A 20,517-nucleotide genomic window follows, 5' to 3' on the forward strand; every position below is an offset into this window, starting at 1 on the left:
CTTCTACAGCTGTGATGTTCCTGCACCCAAGTGTCTGAGGAATTTCAAAGCTTCAGGAAATGTCCATCCAATGTTCAGGAAGTTTTCTATTCCTCAGACCCCAAGAAGTGTCAGCCACCTCAGCTCAGGAGCCAGTACCTCCTGTGTATTTCAACACAGCTCAGACCACGGCGCTTTCCTGCTGCATCCAGGTCTGCTTCTCATCTCCCGTCTCTACTTCAAATGCTTCGCAGCTGACCCTAGAAGAAACAAGCCAAAATCCCAGCTACCCCAGAAGCAGTCCCCAGAGAGCATGACTCGCTAATGGCAAACAGCTGCAGTCATTAATATTATCTCAGGGGATCTGGGCTTTAACAGCGAAGGTCCCAGGTTCAGATCCTGTTGACAGACTGTAAGATTAATACTAACAATCTTGCCTAGCAAAATACTGCAGGGATCACCTTCTCTGAGGCCTCAGGTGCTTGGGAGAGCAGGCGGCCGATGATGTATGAGGCACGGTGTTGTCCTCCTGGCTGGGTAAACAGAATGATGCCCTGGTGGCTTTAAAACTTTTTTTTCCCCTACTTTTTTCTTCCTTTCTCTGATGTTTTGCATTATGGCTGTCCGTAGACTGATGGTTTCACATCATCCAAACCGAATGTCTGCTCTCCATTAGGACTCAAGGGATTTTTGCTATGTTCTGGGTGTTTCTACTGCTTTCGTTTGCTGCTGCAACAGTGGAGATGCTGGAGATACCATCCCAGCCATGCCCTTCAGCCCCCCATACCTATCAGCTAACAGTGGGATGTGAATGGGGATTACAAAACAGCAAATTCCTGGGTCAGAATGGGGCCAGTGCATCTGTAGCCTTTGACTTGTAACATTCAGTGCAAGGCAGAGTACTTGCTGACGGTGGTAATTCAAAAGTGGGGCAAGATGATCTCACTAAAGCAAAACCACTGAGATGAAAAGGATGAGATAACATCAGCCACGTTTGTCAAATCAGCTGGAGAGAGATCTTGGTCCGGCTTTCAGTAGACCTCTGCCTGCATGGCGCTGCCTCGAAAACACCAACCTTCACCTCCATCCCCTGGGCCACAGGAGAGGGCAGAGGAGCCACCAGCTACAGATAAGGTTTGGCTGTGGTAATAAGGAGGCCACTGCAGTCATGATTAATCTGTTTTCTACAGTCTCCACAGCCCGTGTGGTGTGAAAAGCTGGACAAGGATTTGTAAATGAATTGAGCCCAAGAGTAATTACACGTTCCTGCAGATTACTTGGTGCCGTAATTGCACTTAGTATTTACCATGTGACCTAAGCCAGAAATAATCATGTATTTACTTTATATTTATATTGTAACGTGCCATGTACTGTAATTATACTGCCACTCCATGGTACTTAACACATCATCGAATGTTCCACAATTATCATGTTAGTAAATAGCACTTACCGAGATTTGTGGCCTGTAATTTCAAGCATTACCTGCTAAAGATTTAGTGTAGCAATGTCAAAAAACCTGTTTCTTGAAAATGTCATTTCATATAAAAAAAATGAGAAGTTCTAGAACTTAGAAGTCAGTTTTTAAAAATCCATAAATTGAAAATAAAAAGGAAAAGCTAGATTTGGAATTAAAGGTTTTTCCAGTAAAGTAATCATCCATTCCATAAAGAATTCTCTGATTCCTGCTACTCAGGGTGGCAGAAGATTAAAAGTGAAAACTTTCAAACTCATGTGATTAAATGGAGGTGTTGAATCTAACTTGAGACTCTTAAATAAAAAATATTTTGAAAGAAATTAATATCTACTCAACCTCTCATTTAATTCCAATTAAATCTTTGAGTGGCTAAACCCAAAAATTTACACTGGATTTTCTGAATGGGCTTATGCTTACATATACATTTGCTCTTAGAAGCATTCCCCTTGATTTCAGTAGTTACTCATGTGACTAAAGTCAAGCATGTGCTTAAGTGTTTTGCTGGTCTAAAGCCAAAGTTTAAGTATGGAAGTCTTAAAATGTCGGTCAAAGTAAACTCATTTAAACAGGGAAGTTTTAGAATATTCTCAGATTTTCATGATTGCCCCTTCAGCAGGATTTTTCCATACTATTACACTGGTGGATGCCTGGATATCATTTGTCTCTAGTAAAAAGTCAGTCAGGACCCGAGATTTGCAGTGTGGAACAGTCCTTATATTAAGTATGTTATGAAACTTTTAAGGAAACCATCCCAAGTTTCGCTTCCTTGCACATGTTTTATTTCTTGGTTTAATACATAGTTCCATTAAATGGCATCTAATGTGGAGACGCAAACCTGAAATTTAGAATACCTTTTTTTGCCCCTCTGATTTAAGAGCACAGACAAGCCATTACTTTAAACTGAAGGATGAAACCCTGGTTGCACATGTAGTTGGCAGTTCTGTTGTTGAAGTCCTCGTAGCCCAATTTCTCCCTCAAAACCTGATCTCTTACTTCAGCCTTGATCTGCCCAATATATACAAATGAGCTTAACTTTAAACACTGATAGTACCATTTACCTCATTAACTAGAACAGGATGAATAATTCATAATGCATAATTTATCCAATGAATCTCACTTCTTTTTGTGTTTGTGAATTGTCTGCAAATAGATTCTTGATTGGACTCTTCATCTAAAATTATTTGCAGGTTTCTTCGGTGAATCATAATCAGTCTGTGGAGTATTTAAGCGGTGCATAGCGAGCAGTCACAGTTTGCAGCTCACGCTGTGTGGGTTCGCTGTAGGAACGTCAAGGTAACGCTCCTGTTCCCTCGCTGGAAAAAATCTTATGTAACTAACCAACAGCAGTATGAATTCTGAACTGCACATATGAGCGTAAAACTTGGAAATTCACACCCTTGCTGAGTGTTGTTGTCGAACTGAGAACCTTCCTTCAGCGAACGGTCAAACGGTACTACAGGAAAGTAAATACCAAAGCTGCAGTATGTGCCTGCAGCAAATCTGCGGGCTGGGAAACATGAGCAAAGTTACTGGAGGGCGACACATTTCAGCCTAACAGCTGATCCGTGATAGCTGTCCCTGTGAACGCTCCCATTAGGAGGCAACCTGAATTTATTGAGCCTTTCCTCGGTGGAGGTTAAACCAGCAGATTACCTTGCACTTGCTGTGGGCGAGGAGTTCTCATATGGATGCAAATTGGCAGTCGCAGGGGTACTTGTTCATGTTTCTGAGGCCGGAAGGTTTTTTTCCATCTAGCTACCTTATTTACTGTAGAGAAGGAAAATCTCACCCAGGCAAAGTATCTTCTGCAAGGGCAATGCAATTACTTGCAAAGTGCTCGGGTCCACTGCCTGCATTAAAGCTGGTGGGGCTAGAAAAACTCTTGTCAAGCTTTTGTCATGAATACTGCACTGGCCTCTATGAGCAGAGACAAGAAGCCAGCCTGCTTTTGACTACCATAGCTCCCACCACTACTTCACTGTATGCAAGTGACCTAAATTTGGTAAGAGAAATAGCAAAGGATCCCTCTTCTAACACCCCCCCTGCCCCTCATTCTGCAGGGCTCCCTGAGCAAATCCTTCAAACCCATTGACCCTATCACAAGTTAAGCACTTGCTTTCCGTAAACCATGTGCTTACGTGCTTTGCTGAGTGGATTTGGTTTGCTAAATTAGGACTTTGGTTCTACGTCGGGAGATTTTGTCTGATTAAATCAATCTTTACTATAAAGGAGCATAATAACCCTTCAAAAACAGAAACATGCAAGCCCAAAACCGATGCAGTGTAGCCCAGGGCCACATTCAATATGTAAAGATTAATACAATTAAAAAAAAATAAAAATGCTGCTGTCATAAAACAGTCCCCAAGGTGGTCAGATGCAGAGTAGACTTTCAAGTACATCATTTTGCAGAGAAAGAGGCAGCAATGAATATGCAGAAGAGGATTGGAGCTGTCAGGCAGTGTAGATGAAAGCATGTGACCAGTCACCCCTCTGACCTGCGCATCAGATTTTGAAGGGAAAAGGCTAGTTTTCAGGCTGCCTCCGAATACAAAGCAACCACGTCTGCGACCACTTCACATAGTGCTGAGCAAAAAGGTGGGTTTTGCGGGAGGAAGATCACAAAAGCAGGGAAGATCTCCCAGGCTCAGCATTTGTTCGAACACGAAGAAAAAGTCAAAGACATTTTTTAACGAGTACGGGGCTGCATGTTGCTCCAAAGAGACCATGGGGGACCAGAATTTTTTACTTTTCAGAGGAATAGATGCTGTGATTATCATCAGCCAAGATAATGGATTCGCTGTTCCAGCTTTGCCATGTCTGTCAATTTTGGCACAATAGTTTGATACAAAAAGCGCGAATGGAAACGATGGCAGTGTATAACTTCTATGACATTAGGGCAGGTGAGCTCCAGTGGTAATGTGATATATTTTTTTCATGCTTGAGGAAATATTTGGTCTTGGCAGGCACATCATTACCTTTATTACACAAGGCTGTACGACAAGGGAATGACAGGAGTAGCACAGGAACTTATTCCTTGCATTGATCGGCCAACAGTTTTAAAGAAAATTCTTGGAACTAGACATGGTACCTGCATTGGGCTTCTCAAGGGAAAAGATTGTCCTCTGTGCTCTGGTCTGAGCTGGCAAGGGATGTATAAGTACTTCATTGCAGACGCCTGTACAAGCAAGTCACCTTGGATATCTGCTCCAGTTCATGAAGGAATGCCTGAAAAGTCAGACTCTATGATCTAGAACATGACTACCCGTTACACCCACCTGGTTTCTGGTATCAGCACACAGCACCTCGCCCTCAAGACGAGGAGCCAAAGATGAGCCCCCAGCTTGCAGGGGGTTAATGCATGGGGAAACAGGTTAACCCATGTCCTGGTGAGATCTTTAGTGTAAGCTCATTCACCCCATGAGTAACATGAGCAAACTTCACAACCCCTTATTGTTTTCTAAGCCTGCCTGAAAACATCACCAAACATTGAGTCCTGAATCCAGGACCAACAGTGCCCCAGAAATGCCCTGGCACTCACAGCAGCTCCTCCAGCCACTGTCCAGCCTCATCGTTGCTGGACCAGCCACCAGAGAGGACAAGAGTCCCACAGCACACAGCGGGGCATGTGTCCCACCGATGAGTTTGGGTAATTCTGAGCCACTTGCTCTCTCCCATAAATTCTTTCCTGCAGCAAAACAGTCTGATGTAATGAACATTTTACACGAGCCATGAGCTTAGAGCTTTTGCTGCTATGCATGTGCCATTGATTAGAGTGGCTGCAGATGGTTTTATTTTAGATAATCAAGCTTGCTGGGGTTTGCCAGCATCAGAACAAAGGCATAGTTTCCCCGCTTACTAACCAAATTTGCAGCCAAGACACTTGAATTGATCTCAGCTCTGATGGATGGTGAGAAAGTGGGGAGGGGGGAGAGAGCAGCTTTCCCATATACCTCAAGCCAGGTGGCTCATACCTCTGCACACCACATTTTACCTCCACATTAGAGGAATTGTATTCCCTTTTGCACCTAAATAGGGCAGAAAAAAAAAAAAAAAAAAAAAAAAAGTATCTTTTTTCTTTAACAACTCCCATGCTGCCTGGTTGTATTATAACAATATACAGAGCTGCTGAAAACAAAAGCGGTCACAACAACCCACGCAAACACTAAAGCCTTCAGAGCTGGAATTCCTCCTGTGAGATGTCCCCTCTGAAGTCTCCAGCCCATTCTGCAGCACCCTGCTTCATGTGTCACTCCTCCAGTGCTCCTCAGTCGTTCCCACACAGCTGGAGAACCTCTGGAGGCTCCTTCCCTGGAGAAGCTGGCCAGGGAAAAGACAAAAGAGTTGCATGATGCTGCAGAACATAGAGTCATTCAGACCAGATCTGTTTAAACATTCGTGTTGGTCTCAGAAGAGCTCAGTTTTATGGGACACTTACTAATTTTCAGCCTCAATGAAATCTGAAGAAAGGTATACAGCAGCTTGCAAGATCTAGTTGTTTTTGGCTTTTGGGTGTCTCAGAGATGTGCAGAGCAATGGTGGTGGTTAGGTACAAATTAAAATGTCCCTCTCTTTGCCCTTTCCCAAGTGCAACAAGATGGATAGAAGCAGTGGGAACAAACATGTGGGATCCTTTGCCAGGGCCAGATAAGTAACACCTCTTGCTCAGGCTCTGCACAGAATATCCCCTGTCGGAGCTTCAGAAATGCATCTGCTTGCCAAGGTGTTGCTGGCTCAGACAACAAGAGAGCTGTCCTCTTGCAAGCAGTCACTCTGTGGCCTTTGTTTAAAGCTACACATTGTACCTATAGAACAAGTGGCCTGAATGTAAAGAGAGAGAAGAAAAAAAAAAAAAAAAGGCAGAAAAATGAAAAGAAAAAAAAAAGCATGCAAGAGATAAATCAAGCAAGCATTTAGCAGCTGGGTTGACATAGACGAAGTGCATTTAGAACCACAGACACTTGACTTCAGGGCCGGGGGGGAGAGGGTTGTTTTATTTTGTGCTTTGCTTCTTAATATTTTTCAGATTAACAGTTTGCAATTCTCTGCTGAGCTGTAAGGTCTCGGAGGCACTGCCTGCTGGAACGTTTTGATCAGTGTAAGCCGGGGCATTTCCAACAGACAGGTTTATTAACTGATTTACTGACCACATGAATTTTGCGTAGCTGAAACTATTTAGCTGGTCTCTTTCTCTCTCCTTTCCCCACACCTCCCGATTATTAATCATTAGGGAACTTTCTTGCTTCTGCATGAAAACAGCCCCCAGACAGTGCTGCATTGCCTCTAGTCACACACAACATGACAGGTCCACCACTTTGCCAAAATTTTCCTTCTGCAGCAGGTTATGATACAGGGCAAATGGGGCTTGTCCTCTGCATGGGAGATGTTTTGAAAAGATGTAATGCTGTTGAATATATTTTCTGGACCTACTGAAGATAATTGCTTATAAATTCTACTATCTCCGAGAATTTTGTAGTCAGCTCTATGGAGAGCTCCAAAAGCCGCCTGGCCATGGGCCTGGGCACCCTGCTCTGGGTGGCCCTGCTGGGGCAAGGGTTGGACCAGATGGACTCAGAGGTCCCTTCCAACCTTAACCAGACTGTGTTTCTGTGAATTACCACTTTGGTTCAGGTGGCACTGAGCCACCAAAGGTTTTTCTGTGGGCTCCATTAGGGGAGCCAGGGAAGCGAAATCATTTACACCCTCCAGTTCAACAGCAATGTATGCAAGGTGCCACCTTAGCTATTTGACCACCACTTTTTTTTTTTTTTTTTTTTTTACATATATATATAGCATGCAACATGCAGAATGAAAACAGCACACTGTGTAAAGATTGCCCAATCAAAATTTCTCCCTATTATATGGACTTAAATTTCCACCTCAAGGAAAAATAGTTTATGTAAAGAACACCATCCACTTTTAATGATGAATTTACTTGTTTGAAGGACTTGCTTTATGTTCTTTGCAGTAGAGCTAGTTAGTTTAAAAAAAAAAAAAAAAAAAAAAAAAAAAAGATGAAGAAGAAAGCAAAGCTCTGAAACATTTTGCAAGAAAACCTTTCAACATTTGAGCAAGAAAGCTTCAAAAACTTGCATCTGTTCTCCAGCAAGTCAAACCATAGATATTTTTCTTCTCTCTCTCTCTCTCTTTTTTTTTTTTTTTTAGCATTAACATTTTCATGTTTGGAACATTTCTGTTTCTATTATTTTGCATTGACTATTGGAGTACAAAGTTTTCTTAGTGCAAAACATCCATCTGAGGATTTGAAGGAACTTCACCCAAGCGCACTAACACACATATCATCACGAGTTCGTGGTAAGCATAGGAGATACCGTGGCCACCAAGTTTCATGCAGAACATAAGGCAAAGAAAAGCAAAGCCAGTCCTGTAGGGTACCATAGTGAACTTCTGTTGCAGAACGTTGTCCATGTTGCCCAAATCTCTTTGTGCTTTGGCTCCAAACCCACCCCTTCCCAGGGACAGACGGATATACAGAGGAGGTCCTACAGTGACAGCACACCCTACTCCTTCACTTTTCCCTATAATTCACCAAATAATCTCAGACATATTAGAACTAGCGAAGCCAGTTTTCCTGCAAGTTTAACATATATGGAGGGATTCTCTGGTGTCTCTGAAGAGCCATGCTCACACGGCAACCTTTCTCTAGGGAAGGCATTAAGAGGGTTTGCCTCTGTACTGTCTATTTTAATGAAACTTGTAGGACTGAAATATCTGTAAGACCTGTGTCAAATTTGATTGAAATAGGCCAGCAGGCTTAGAAGGTAGCAAGGGAATACATGCAGAGACACAGAGATCATGTAAGTCTTATTTTCTAAGGAAAATAGGCTAGAATACATTCCCTGTCTTTTCTTACATACACACACTTACCTGTTGAAAGGTCAATGATAATTTATTACATGGTGATATTTTTGTTTCTCTTTGCAGGAACAAGTGTCCTACACTACAGTGACATCCAGTGTCCTGATGGTCTATTAGAAGAAAGCTGTTCTCAGGGTATTTTTGGCCTCAGTAGAGGCATAAATATGGAGGCTGCTTCCTAAAGGTCTGTTTTTGTAATATTGGCAGCCTAAGTTTGCAAACAGCGACAGCCTCTATATGCCAAACAGTAAGGCAACCCTTGGTTTTCATGGTACAGCTAATTACCTTGCTGTGGAATTATTTTTCCCAAATCAGTTTATACATGTTTAGCTCCTGGCACGGTTCTTTCAAAAAAAAAAAAAAAAAAAAAAAAAAAGGAAAGAAAAAAGAAAAAAAAAAGTGGACCTCACTAAATCACAAGACAAAGACCTCTTTCAGAGGCTTGTTAAAAGAATAAGACCTGTATGTAAAGTGATATCCTCATTGTGAGTATGTAAGGGGATCTCCTCTGCAGTCAAATGGAGACCACTTTCCTCTTAAAGGGACTTTCTCAGAAGTGGTAAAATTCTTTTGCCAATCATTGAGCCGTTCAAATTCAACTCAGAAGATCAACACTTGTCAGTACCTGACAGCTATCCAGTTACCTTCACTGCAAATTGACCAAGAGGTTTTCAGCCATGCTCATGCTGAACAGACAATCCCATTAACAAAGCCTCCTACCCCAGATTTAACGCCAGGGTTCTCCATCTGAACAGCGACACAACCTAACACGGCCATGAGGAGCAGCTTATTCCCTCTTCCTTTCAGGTTGTTAAGCCCAGGACAGAGCCAAGACACATCAGTAGCCTGGGTTTATGCTGCCTCTGTACATGGTGTACCTGTTCTGTAGATAAAAAAGGAACTTCAATTTCCAGTGCTGTCAATGCAGTGACTTTTAATCAGTAAATTCCCTTTCTAAGACAGGCAGGGAAAAAAAAAAAAAAAAAAAAAAAAAGTCCTCATCTGAAAAAAATATCAAATGCATTTTCAGCCAGAAGACATAAATATAACCAGAAAGCCATTTGGAAATGCTTTCATCTGACAACTGACATGCTTAGATCATCTGCAGCCCACCCTGTGCTTTTCTCACTAGAGAAATTAAACACTAGGAAAGCTGCTGCTGCTTTGAATACTCCCCTTAAATATTTTCTGGCACAGACTCTCCCAAAGGCAGCAGTGGTAGTCTCATTGCTCAGGACGGGCAAATCTTCCCCTCCTGTTCATGAGACGTGACAGTGGGTACCCTGGGACTTGGGTAGAAGTAAGTTTAGATTTAGGAGAAGTAGCATTCTTGTGCGAAACTACCTACTTGAGAAGGCCTGGCACTCGCCTCCAGGGTGGGGATCCTTGCTCCATTCTTGCTTGTGCACATTCACTGGTTCATTTTGGATCACTGGCTGAATTCTGGAACAGTGCCTGATCCATTTTGGCTCCCTGGTTACACCCAAAATCCCAGTTTGTGCCCCAAATCCCAGCCTATGCCCCAAATCCAAGTTTTTGCATGTGTATTTGGAAAGCATTCCCTTCCGGTGATAACCTTGCTGAGATGCCCATGCCACTCAGGACACTGGATCAGAGCCCTGATGGGCTCTGTAAGGGCTGGGTCCTGCTCCCTCATGCTGCGAGGCCCTTCAGACAGTCAGGCAAACATCCACAGCTGCCCTTGTTCAGCAAAGGTTCATTCACAGTGTGGGGACAGGGTGTTCAACAAGGCCGTCACAAAGTTCAACAAGGCCAAGCCCAAGCTCCTGCTAGGGCAATCCCAAGCACAAATAAACACTGGGCAATGAGTGGATTGAGAGTGGCCCTGAGGAGAAGGACCTGGGGGTGCTGGTGGATGAGAAGCTTGACATGAGCCAGCAATGTGTGCCTGCAGCCCAGAAAGCCAACGGTGTCCTGGGCTGCATCAAAAGCAGCGTGGGCAGCAGGGTGAGGGAGGGGATTGTCCCCCTCTGCTCTGCTCCTGTGAGAACCCATCTGGAGCCTGAGCTCAGCTCTGGGCCCCAGCACCAGAAGGGCAGGGAGCTGTTGGGGAGAGTCCAGAGGAGGCCACGAGGATGCTCAGAGGCTGGAGCAGCTCTGCTGTGGAGCCAGGCTGAGGGAGTTGAGGTTGTTCAACCTGGAGAGGAGAAGGCTGTGGGGAGACCTCCCAGCGGCCTGCCAGGGCCTAAAGGGGGCTGCAGGAGAGCTCGGAGGGACTCTTGGTCAGGGGTGTAGAGATAGGACAAGAGGAAATGGCTTTAAAGATGGTAGATTTAGATTAGATATTAGGAAGAAATTCTTCACTCAGGGGTTTTGGCTGCCCAGAGGAGCTGTGGCTGCCCCATCCGTGGCAGTGCCCAAGGCCAGGCTGGATGGGGCTGGGGGCAGCCTGGGCTGGTGGGAGAGGTCCCTGCTCATGGCAGGGGGTGGCACAGGGTGGGCTTTGAGGTCCCTGCCAACCCAAACCACTCTGTGATTCTGATCCCAAACAAATGCACATTTGAAGTCTAATTAGGAGCTCACACTCTCTGTGGGGGTGGCAGTGACCACACAGTAACATTAATTGCAGAGGATTTTGAGGTTCTTCTGGCTTCGTGTCTAAGGCATAATTTAAGATGCTCAGAGTAAACTGTAACTCTTTGGTGAGGGGGTTCATCCAGCCTCTTCTCACTTCAAGCCCCCGTGCAAAGTGTAAGAAGTGGCTACACTGCCGTTCGCAGTGATTTCCAGGAAAACTATGAGTGGTAAGCAGGCGGCTTCGGCTGAGGGGGCCTAAATCCCAAAATTGTCTTGTTTTCTTGGTTCACCAGAGGACAACGTAACAGCCAGGGCATGGTGCAATGTTGAGTCATATCTGCACATCACCGCTGACTGAGGCATGTATGCAGCTTTACTGCAAATCTCTGCAAAGTCCAAATCCATGGAAAGGTCTTGCGTTTAGGAGTTTTCTGATGCCTGGATGAGCTTATACAGACAGGAATGCTGTTCTGAGTCCTGGATTTTGCAGGGCAGAGAGAGGTCGGGTACACTGATGGTTGGTGCTGTCCCAAGGTCCCTCCTATAGTCACCTGTAGAGAGCAGAACAACTTTTCCACAACAGAAGCACCTGCTGGAGAAAAAGTCCTAACTAATAGGGCTGCAAATTAGCAATCCTCCATGAATACATCTTTCAGGATTGAAACATTTGTTGAAAGCTGGACCCTGGCCAGAAACAAGCATTTGGTGAGTGCCTAAATTAAGTTAACGTTTGCAGCCATGATAGACTTGGTCTAAAACACTAGGACACGATCAGTCAATTGAGTTATAGCATCTTAAACTGGCAAGGTAACTAATTGCTTCTTGTTGTGAGTTAAGCACAATAGCTTATGTCTCAGTGTAAAAGGGGCAAGCTAAACTGCACCTCTTGTAGTAGAAATAGGTAAAGAAAATGCACATGGATAGCTGTGGCATTGCAGTCAGTAGGAATCAGATAAGGCCATTGTCACTTTTCATGTTCCTGTGTGTTATATCCCTATATATATTATGCAAATCTGTGTGATCCTTTCATTTAGAAGCAGTTACATTTCACTGGCATATGCCTTAGTGCAGATGGAGTTGCACAATTATAAAAATGCCTGGTCCCTAATGCCAACATAGCTTGGGTCACATCTCTACTATTCAATAAGCCTAGTTCTAGAGCAGCTAGTCCTGCATCAGAAGCACTGTGGCCAGAGAACACAAATGCAGCCATAAAAAAAAAAAAACATCCACACCTAAAAAAAAAAAAAAAAAAAAAAAAAAACAGCCAAGCACAGATTCAAATATAGCTATGTGTATTCAAGGAAATTTTCTAGTCCAGGAAGACTTTACAGCAGATGTGGGTTTTTTGCCCGTACCCTTCTATCCAAGTTAGGACCTCTGTCCTCTGGTGGTCAGCAGATGGGCAGTGTGAACACAAGATTGCACACATTGGCTAATTTATGAAAATGCAATTGTGTCAGTCAATATATCTGCTTCATGTCAATATAGCTTCCTGTGTACTGCATAAGCCACACCATTTTTTTCTCTACAACGAAAATAGTGTGGACACATCAGGAATAATCTGAGTATTTCTGGGCATTAGAAATGTCTTAGATTATCCTGTATGGACCTAGCTGCCAATACAGACAGGTACAGGTCTTCTATGGGTCCCATCTATCTGGCCCATGAAGACATCTCAGTTACCTAAGAGCACCTCAAGCAGTACCAAAATTTGCCTAAACCTTTTATTTAGGAATCTGAGTCATGCCCATAGTGAAGCCATAAAAGTTATAGTCAGACATGCACATCAGCAGCTGAAGTAAGGGAATAATGATACTTCTATAATCTATATACTCAGATTGGTTGGCATGATTGTATATTTATGGTAGATTTTTTTTTAAAAAAAGTACCTCATTTCACAAATCCAGCAATGAGTGTAGCCATACAAGGAGACAAGCAGGTACTACTGCATTAGCTGTCAGCCACCAGGGATCAAGGAGAGAAGCTGGTGGAGCCAAGGGTGAGTAGCTCTGGAAGAGATGTATATAACTACATCCCAAAGCCTGTCATCCAGGTTTGCTTAACTGGCCTCCCTGATGTCAGACAGGTCTATCTCATTTCAGATTATGTTTACCTGTGGCTGTGAATGATCAGGACTCATCCTGACAATTTTTCTGTAGTCACACACTTTTGTTTACTTTCAATGACAGTGATTCCAGGAGCTGGGAATTTATGAAAAGTGTAAATATGTTGACAATGCAGCTATGCTAATGTTGGTGTCTCAGCCTTGGACTACCTCTTCACACCACAAACTGTACTCGGACATTAAGGGCAAGATGAAACAAATGCTACCACCAGGAGAGATCTGGCCTGTGGGCTAGTGAAAATGCCTTTGCCTCATGTCTGAAGGTGCCCAAAGGCCATCAATTAAATATACATGTATAGTGCATCTGGTCTCGCAAGCCAGGACTGCAAGACAATTTGGGCTTAGCTGGAGTCAGGTAGAAAACTGCCTCATAGCATCAGACTGCAGGAAAACGTGTTGACTTTCACCCAAGCACCCAAGCTTATCTACCATCACTGCCTCATTTTGCTTTGTTTTATGGAGTTTTCTCCCTTTTCATGGACTATTCCTTCAAAGAGGCCAAGTCACTAACCAACCACAAAGAAGGGTGTTATGGCCAAGGGCTTTAAGATGGCTGTCATAAGCAGCTGAGTAAATTCTCTTGTAATGACAAGCTCCACAGCTTTCCAGGGTGACTGTGAGCCACAACAGTGTCCCTCTGGGGCAAATTCTGGATAACTGGAAGCCAGAGCAGATGATGGAGTTACACCAGAGATGGTTTATATTGTCTGCTTTACATGTGCACAAGGGTTAGAAAAGTTGCAAGGAAGGTTCACTCGAGGTTTCACAGCTCATGGTGCCAGATCAACTGCAAAACCTCCTGGTGCTTAAATGGTGACGCTCAATCTCCCTCTTTGGAGGGGACAGAACGTAATGGTACTCAGCTGTGACTATGACTATGCCAAATACCATTTGCTCATCTGAGATGAGCACAGATGGTCATATTTCCCTCTGTTTATTTTTGCTGAATGGCCTTTTCAGCCTGCCTAGTCTATGACCTTCTCCTAGAATGGGTGGATAAGGTTTTGCTGGAATGCTGGGTTTCTTTTTTCTTCAGGAGGCAAAATAAAGGCTCTGCTGGTATTGGCTGGGAAGGCATAGGTGGACAACATAGCCTTCATGCTTTCAGTTTATTCCCTGCAGAAATGCAATAACAAGTACTGCAAAAGCATCCAGGAACACATATGAAGACTGCCCAACTTGCTGCTTCTCAAGTACAGGTTGTGTAGATTGTAACAGGAACCATGAATTATTGCACTATAACTTAATACATGTCACTTCTGATCTTCAAAGTAAAACTGCAGCCTAATATAAAAAGATATTCTAATCACTACATTTAAATACAAAAGGGAGTAAATCACTAAACAATATTTTAGCATGTCAAAGGTAATAAAAAAAGGAATGAGTAATAATGAAACAGCGCCTACCATCTTGGCCACTGATGAAAAGGGAAATTGAGAGGGTGTGGTGGCCTCTGAGGATCCTCCAGATTGAAGGGCAGAGAGCTGGTTGAGTCTAAGCATCATTAAAGCTCAGCTCTGCCAAGCCCTGCAATGTCACTGCACACCTCACACTGCTTGGTGACTCGATTTCTAAAGCCTCATCTCTTGTAACCACAGAATCGGGTACGAAGCTTAGAGAACAGCCTCTCTGCTCTGAATAGCTCTGCCTGCAGAAACTGCCTTTGGAGCGCTGATACCCTGGGAGGAGGGAGCCAGGGCCCTTGGGCAGAGATCTGGGTTAGCAGGACAGAGGTGCTCCAACCCGGGGCAAGGAAGGAGTTTTAATGCAGGCAGGAGGCAAGCGCTGCTCTCCTTTTAATTTTTGGTTTATCTAATAAGCTGATGGCTTCGGTGTGTCAAGGGCAGTAATGAAAAGCATGTCTGCTGCATTTATTATGGAAGAGTTTGAGGCCCTTTGTACTGGGTCATTCATAAATACATAACAAGAGGCACCATGGCTCAGTATGCACATCTTGTACAAAGTAGTAAAAACGAAGAGTGAAAAACATCTCTTGCCTCAAAAAAATAATAGCTTAAACAGAAAAAAAAATATAAAAAAAAAAAATAAAACTTTTATCACCTCCATTTTTGAAGAAGGAGGAAGGAGGCACAGAGGGAAGATCTGTGTGGTCTTTGTGAGGCAAGAATTCCTGCACTGACTGTTATTCTTGTCCATGGAGACAGCAAACATAAAGGGATTGCACCAGCAACCACTGAAGCTGCTCCCTGGAGCCTGTATCGGTCCTACAGGACATGACTGGATAAACCAGCCATGCATATAGCATGCAAATGCAAGGGGACAACTATTAAAAGTGTCATGGATACATCCAATGAGCTGCTCAAGGTGATTACCAGAGGTCTGTGGAAGAGGCATAGCATAAAATTAATCTCCCAGAGCTCCACCAGCCTCCAAAACTCCCCCATTTTAGTAGGATTTCAGAAAGCATAACACCATATGGGAGCTGACCCACGACCTACCAACATACCTGTTTATACTTTGTACCACGTTAAAGATTCCTGGTCTTTCTTGATCCCTAAGTCCCTGCTTGAAAGAAATGAGACACTGGCTGAGGCAAAACTTGCCTGTGGTATGAACAGTCGGTCTCTGAGGGACTGGCAGTGGAACAGCTGACTGCTGGACAAACGTGTGATAATACTGGCATCGTTGCAAGAAATGATCCTGATCTGCACCACAGTTTTCCTTCAAGGTGCTGTATGTCTTATTTCAACCTTTTTCACCCAAGTTTGGAGGAAATCCCAAGACAAACCAATATGTGATAGGATTTGCTGAAGCGAGTTGCAACCAAAACACTTTTTTTTTTTTCTTTTTTTTTTTTCATCTTCGTGAACCAGCAATACTACAGTCCACGTGTTTTGGATGACAACCAGCAGGATGGACTCCAGCCACGCTGCCTCACTCATTGCATCATGCGGCTGGGTTATTTTGATAGGCAGTCTCAGATCTCCCCTTGGGGTGTGTTAGTAACATCAAGTCCCATTGGCTCTGAAACAGCTTGAACTTCAGAAAAGCAACCTTCAGCACCTTGTTCTTTAGGACAAAGGTGCTCAGATATCACCCTGATGGGACCTGTAGAGTGATTAAACAGAGTCCACAGTGGTCCTGTCTCCCTCTCTTGGTGGACACCAACACATTGCAAGGGCACCCTGAAGCCAAACTCATGCCAGATCACTTTGTTTGGACAGTTTGTTTGGGCTCTACTCTCCATGTTTCCAGCCTGAAAACAGTTTCAGCCGCCAGTTGTTCAGACAGATGCTTCCAGAGGTGCCTGGAGCTCTGTTTTTTCAACTAACCCCTTAGGGTTAGATGGCAGTAAAGCAAAACCACTGGTGAGCCATGGGAATTTCCTAACCTCAAACACTTTCACTCCTAGAAAAGCACAGAAAGCAATCAATTTTGAAAAACAAACAGCCTTTGAGAACATTATTCTTCCATGCAGCCTGTTCTAGGGGAGCCTGTCCTGGACCTCCATTCTCCAGGCTTTCTCAGGAGCTCAGGTGGGAAATTGCTGTTCATGCCTCAGAAAATCTGAGTGCATCAATGACCTCTCCCGCCTCTTGTCAAAAGGTCAAGCCATGATGTTGCAAATCCAAATGTACCTCACCCATGGATTACTTGATCCTCCTCAGACACATATCAGAGCTAACCTAATTCAAAGCCAATAGTCTTCATTAACAGCAAGCCTAATTAAGAAGGGAAGATCTCTCAATGGGTCCTTCATGCTGGTAGCTCTCCAGAAGAACTTCCACCCACTTAGTGTAAATCATTGTACCCAGGATATCTCTGATCAGATTGGGAATGTTTCAGCCTGTGAGGGCCTAAAGGGGGCTGCAGGAGAGCTGGGGAGGGACTCTTGGGCAGGGGGTGTAGGGACAGGACAAGAACTAATGGTTTTAAACCGAAAGAGAGTAGGTTTCGAGTAGATATAAAGAAGGAAATTCTTCACTCAGAGGATGGTGAGGCCCTGTCCCAGGCTGCCCAGAGGAGCTGTGGCTGCCCCATCCCTGGCAGTGCCCAAGGCCAGGCTGGATGGGGCTGGGGGCAGCCTGGGCTGCTGGGAGGGGGCCCTGCCCATGCCAGGGGGTGGGATTAGATGGGCTTTGAGGTTCCTTCCAACCCAAACCATTTTGGGATTCTAAACCCTTTGCAAAGATTTAATGAAGTGACATTTAGCAATTCTCTTAGCTGGTTCATATCAGCATTTTGTGAACCGAGATCAGCGGTTTTGCTGGCAGAACTTATAGAATTACACTCTGTGCCTGTTCTGTGATAAACAGGATAGAGTTAACCAACTAACAGCGGATGTCCTTCATTACTACAACACCTCAATTTAGAGCCAAACATCACTTTTTTCATTAATATGAAGACTGGTGCTGCTGATGAATATTTAAGCCAATGCCCTACAAAGCTGAACTCCATGCCACTTGCATTTAGAGTCTTGGTTTGCAGTACTCATGGCCATCATTCTACATTTAACATTCTTTATTTTAAACCAATGGATCTCAGAGTCATGCAACATCCCTTCAACCATTTGACACACACCTGTGGAGATGCTTTCTCTAAAGAGCAAATTTTGCTCTACCGGGAGCGCTCTGAGCTCACTGTGGCCAACTGCAGGGTCTCCATGGATAATATCACATGGAGAGCAGACTGCCAAGAGCTCCCACTGGGCTCAGAAACCACAATGACATTTTGGTAGCTAACAGAGCTTTCAGTATTGCCCACTGATGATTAAGAAACACACGACTGTTGCACCACACCATGACAGTCATGGTTGTGTATCGCTATTAAGTGTTCTCTTCACTTGGTGCCCAGGCCAATGTGGGGAGCTGAAGCAATTGGGATGGTTTAGCAATTCAAGGTGCTGTCTTCAGTGGAAAGGAGAAGGAAAAAGTACTGATTGGTGCTGGTGAGCGAGAGAGGCAATTTGCTCATGGGCGGGAGAATAATCTTAGTTTAATGAAGGAGAAATTGTGATCTTTTTAATGGGCTACTCAAGTTATTACCTAGGGGAAAAAAAAAAAAAAAAAAAAAAAAAAAAGACAGAAAGAAAAAAAAAATACCGTTCACTTCTGCCGCTAGCCTTCTCTGAAAGGCCCAGCTCAGATGGATGGCAGCACCGGACAGAAAGCTATCAGCCACTTTACTGATGAGCCTCGCAAATATTAACCCTATATAAATAAGTAAGGGCTCGACTTCACAGAGACTGATTATTAGAAATAGAGACAAAATTGCTCATTCTACAAGCCCCTGCTTAAAAAAAAATAGGTGGGTAAGAGAAGAATTTAAAAAAGATTAATGGATGTTGTCACAACCTTCTTTAATGACAAACAAGGCTGTCAGGCCAGGTCTCTGGCCCAGATCATTCACAACGTAGCCTAGGTTTGGGCTAGGAAAACAAATGGTCACCTGTCACAGCACTGCAGTACTTTCATTCAGGTCCCTATAAGTGCCACTGATTTAGGCACGGGAAGATATGCTGAGCGGTTTTATCATCAACAGCCAAGTTAACTGTGTTTCTCCAGTAGGCTGCACAATCATCCCCCGTAATATAACTTACTACCTCCGTGCCAGAGGAGGAAAAGCATGGAAGGGAGCATTCCTCTCTTACCCAGCCCTTTCAAAACCAAAGCAGCAGTGGGGACAGATCCTGCCTTGCGAGGCTGGGAGCAGGGTTTGGGTCTGGCTGGGTCTTTGTCAGGAGCCCATCAGATTAGCAAACATTCCCTGGTGCTCACTCTGTTGGCTCAGCAGGCAGGGAGTTAGCAGGCATCTACTTTCACAGCTTGTTTCTAGCTTTGGGGGGGAAATACCATCCGCATATCCCAAGTGATTCCATCAGATATAGATGGTGTGAGGGCTTCTGCCATCTTGCCGAGCTCCTCGCTGATTCCCACAGCAGAGAGGAGGGAGGTTAAGCAAGGATAATGAATGGCTGTAGTGGCAAAAAAAAAAAAAAGGTCCGTGATTTCCCAGAGGAAAAAACAAATGGTGATGCTCTCCCATGTTGTTGTATATTCCAGCTCAATGTGCACATGTTCACAGAAAAAATCATAGAAAAATAGGGCTGGAAGGGATCTTGACCATTCCCCTGCCCAGAGACAGGGTCAGTAGCACTCTTCTGTAAACATTTTGATAAATTACAATCTTTAATATCAAAACCAACACAAATGTCATGGGGTTGCAGCCCTAGCACCAGGTTGAGGAGTGACTCATGTTCCCTATTTCCCTGGAGCTATCCGTAGGCTGCCTTGAGACTCAGGTAAGCATCACTGTACAATTCATGCCTGGATAAATACAGTGGTAATAAAGGATAAACACTTTTGCTCTTTATTTTAGGTGTAAAATTGGATTCTAGCATTTCAATGGTCTCCTAAAATAAAAGGTCTGGGTTCATGCAAATACAGGAAATATCTATTCAGGGATAAGAGCCATGAACAGTTTGGCATCTTTCTGCTTGTAGCATAACTCAGATGCCTTCACTCAAGAACTCCTCCCAGCAGACCTGAAAGTGTTTCAAGACAATCATCTGGAAGTCATCTGCCCATCTTTTCCCCCCACGATGTCCAGCAGAGATATTCAGGCACGGAGAGGAGCAGAGATGATGCCATGAGTGCCTTGAAGAAAATAGATTATACTCCAGTCTGAGAACACTGTAGTAGGAATATTGTCAGGCCTGCCTTAGGTGTAAATCTATAGCTGTGTTTAAGAGAGGGTCTCGTTTTGCCCCATTAGATACAAGACAGCACATGGTTTATGAACCCGCTGTTGCATCCACTTCTGGGAACCAGGCTTCTAGCACAGGGCCTCACAGTTGATGTACCAGGTTCAACGTCCCCTGAGTGTCCAAATGCTCCAAACCCACAGGACAATCCCTTTGTGATTTCTTTGGTGGATGCTGCCAAATTCTCCTACTGAAGGGTAAGGATTTCACTGGATCCAGAGCAGACTTTTTACTATTCCATTTACAATAGGGAACATTCTTTAACTGCTTATTTCTGTGCCACTGTTGTGTCTGAATGGATTATAATAAGGGTTTGTGATATGCATGAGTACAAATGGGCTGGCTTAAACAGAGCAATACTAATTAAATAATAATACATCAAACTGAGTCTCATTTTGTGACATGTCTAGCTGTGTTAAGTATCCCCTTGCATGCATAATTGTTCTCCTTCATTCCAAAAACTTCAATAATTGACTTTTATTGCTCAGGCATAAAACATGTACCAGGACCTCTAACACACCACCCTCCTGTCAAGCCTTGGAATTTGTCACACCTAGGTACAAGACTTTGACTGCACAAACCCACAGAGATGCTCGAGATCCCAAAATGGGACTGATCTCATTTCCAGAGGTGTTCACAGACACGTGGCCAGCAACAGGGTAGAAAGAAAGAATACTTGAAGTAAAATGGGACGTTTGCATTTTAGTCTGTCTTTTCCACAAGCAACTCCTCTCCCTCTCTTATTCCTCTAGCTGTAAACCAGTAAAAACCAGTAAAGTGCATATCTCTCCCAGCTCT

At 44.0% G+C, this 20,517-nt stretch overlaps 1 long non-coding RNA gene across 1 annotated transcript; it reads left to right on the top strand.

Annotated features, from left to right (window-relative positions):
- Nucleotides 1–355: 355 nt before the first annotated feature.
- Nucleotides 356–1,705, top strand: LOC311431998. Its single transcript, XR_014689762.1, has 2 exons — nucleotides 356–516; nucleotides 610–1,705. It is a non-coding gene; the product is annotated as an uncharacterized lncRNA (long non-coding RNA).
- The last annotated feature ends 18,812 nt before the right edge of the window (nucleotides 1,706–20,517 follow it).

This window comes from Aythya ferina (genome assembly GCF_964211825.1).
Source record: "Aythya ferina genome assembly, chromosome: 2".
In the NCBI taxonomy this organism is placed as follows: Eukaryota; Metazoa; Chordata; class Aves; order Anseriformes; family Anatidae; genus Aythya; species Aythya ferina.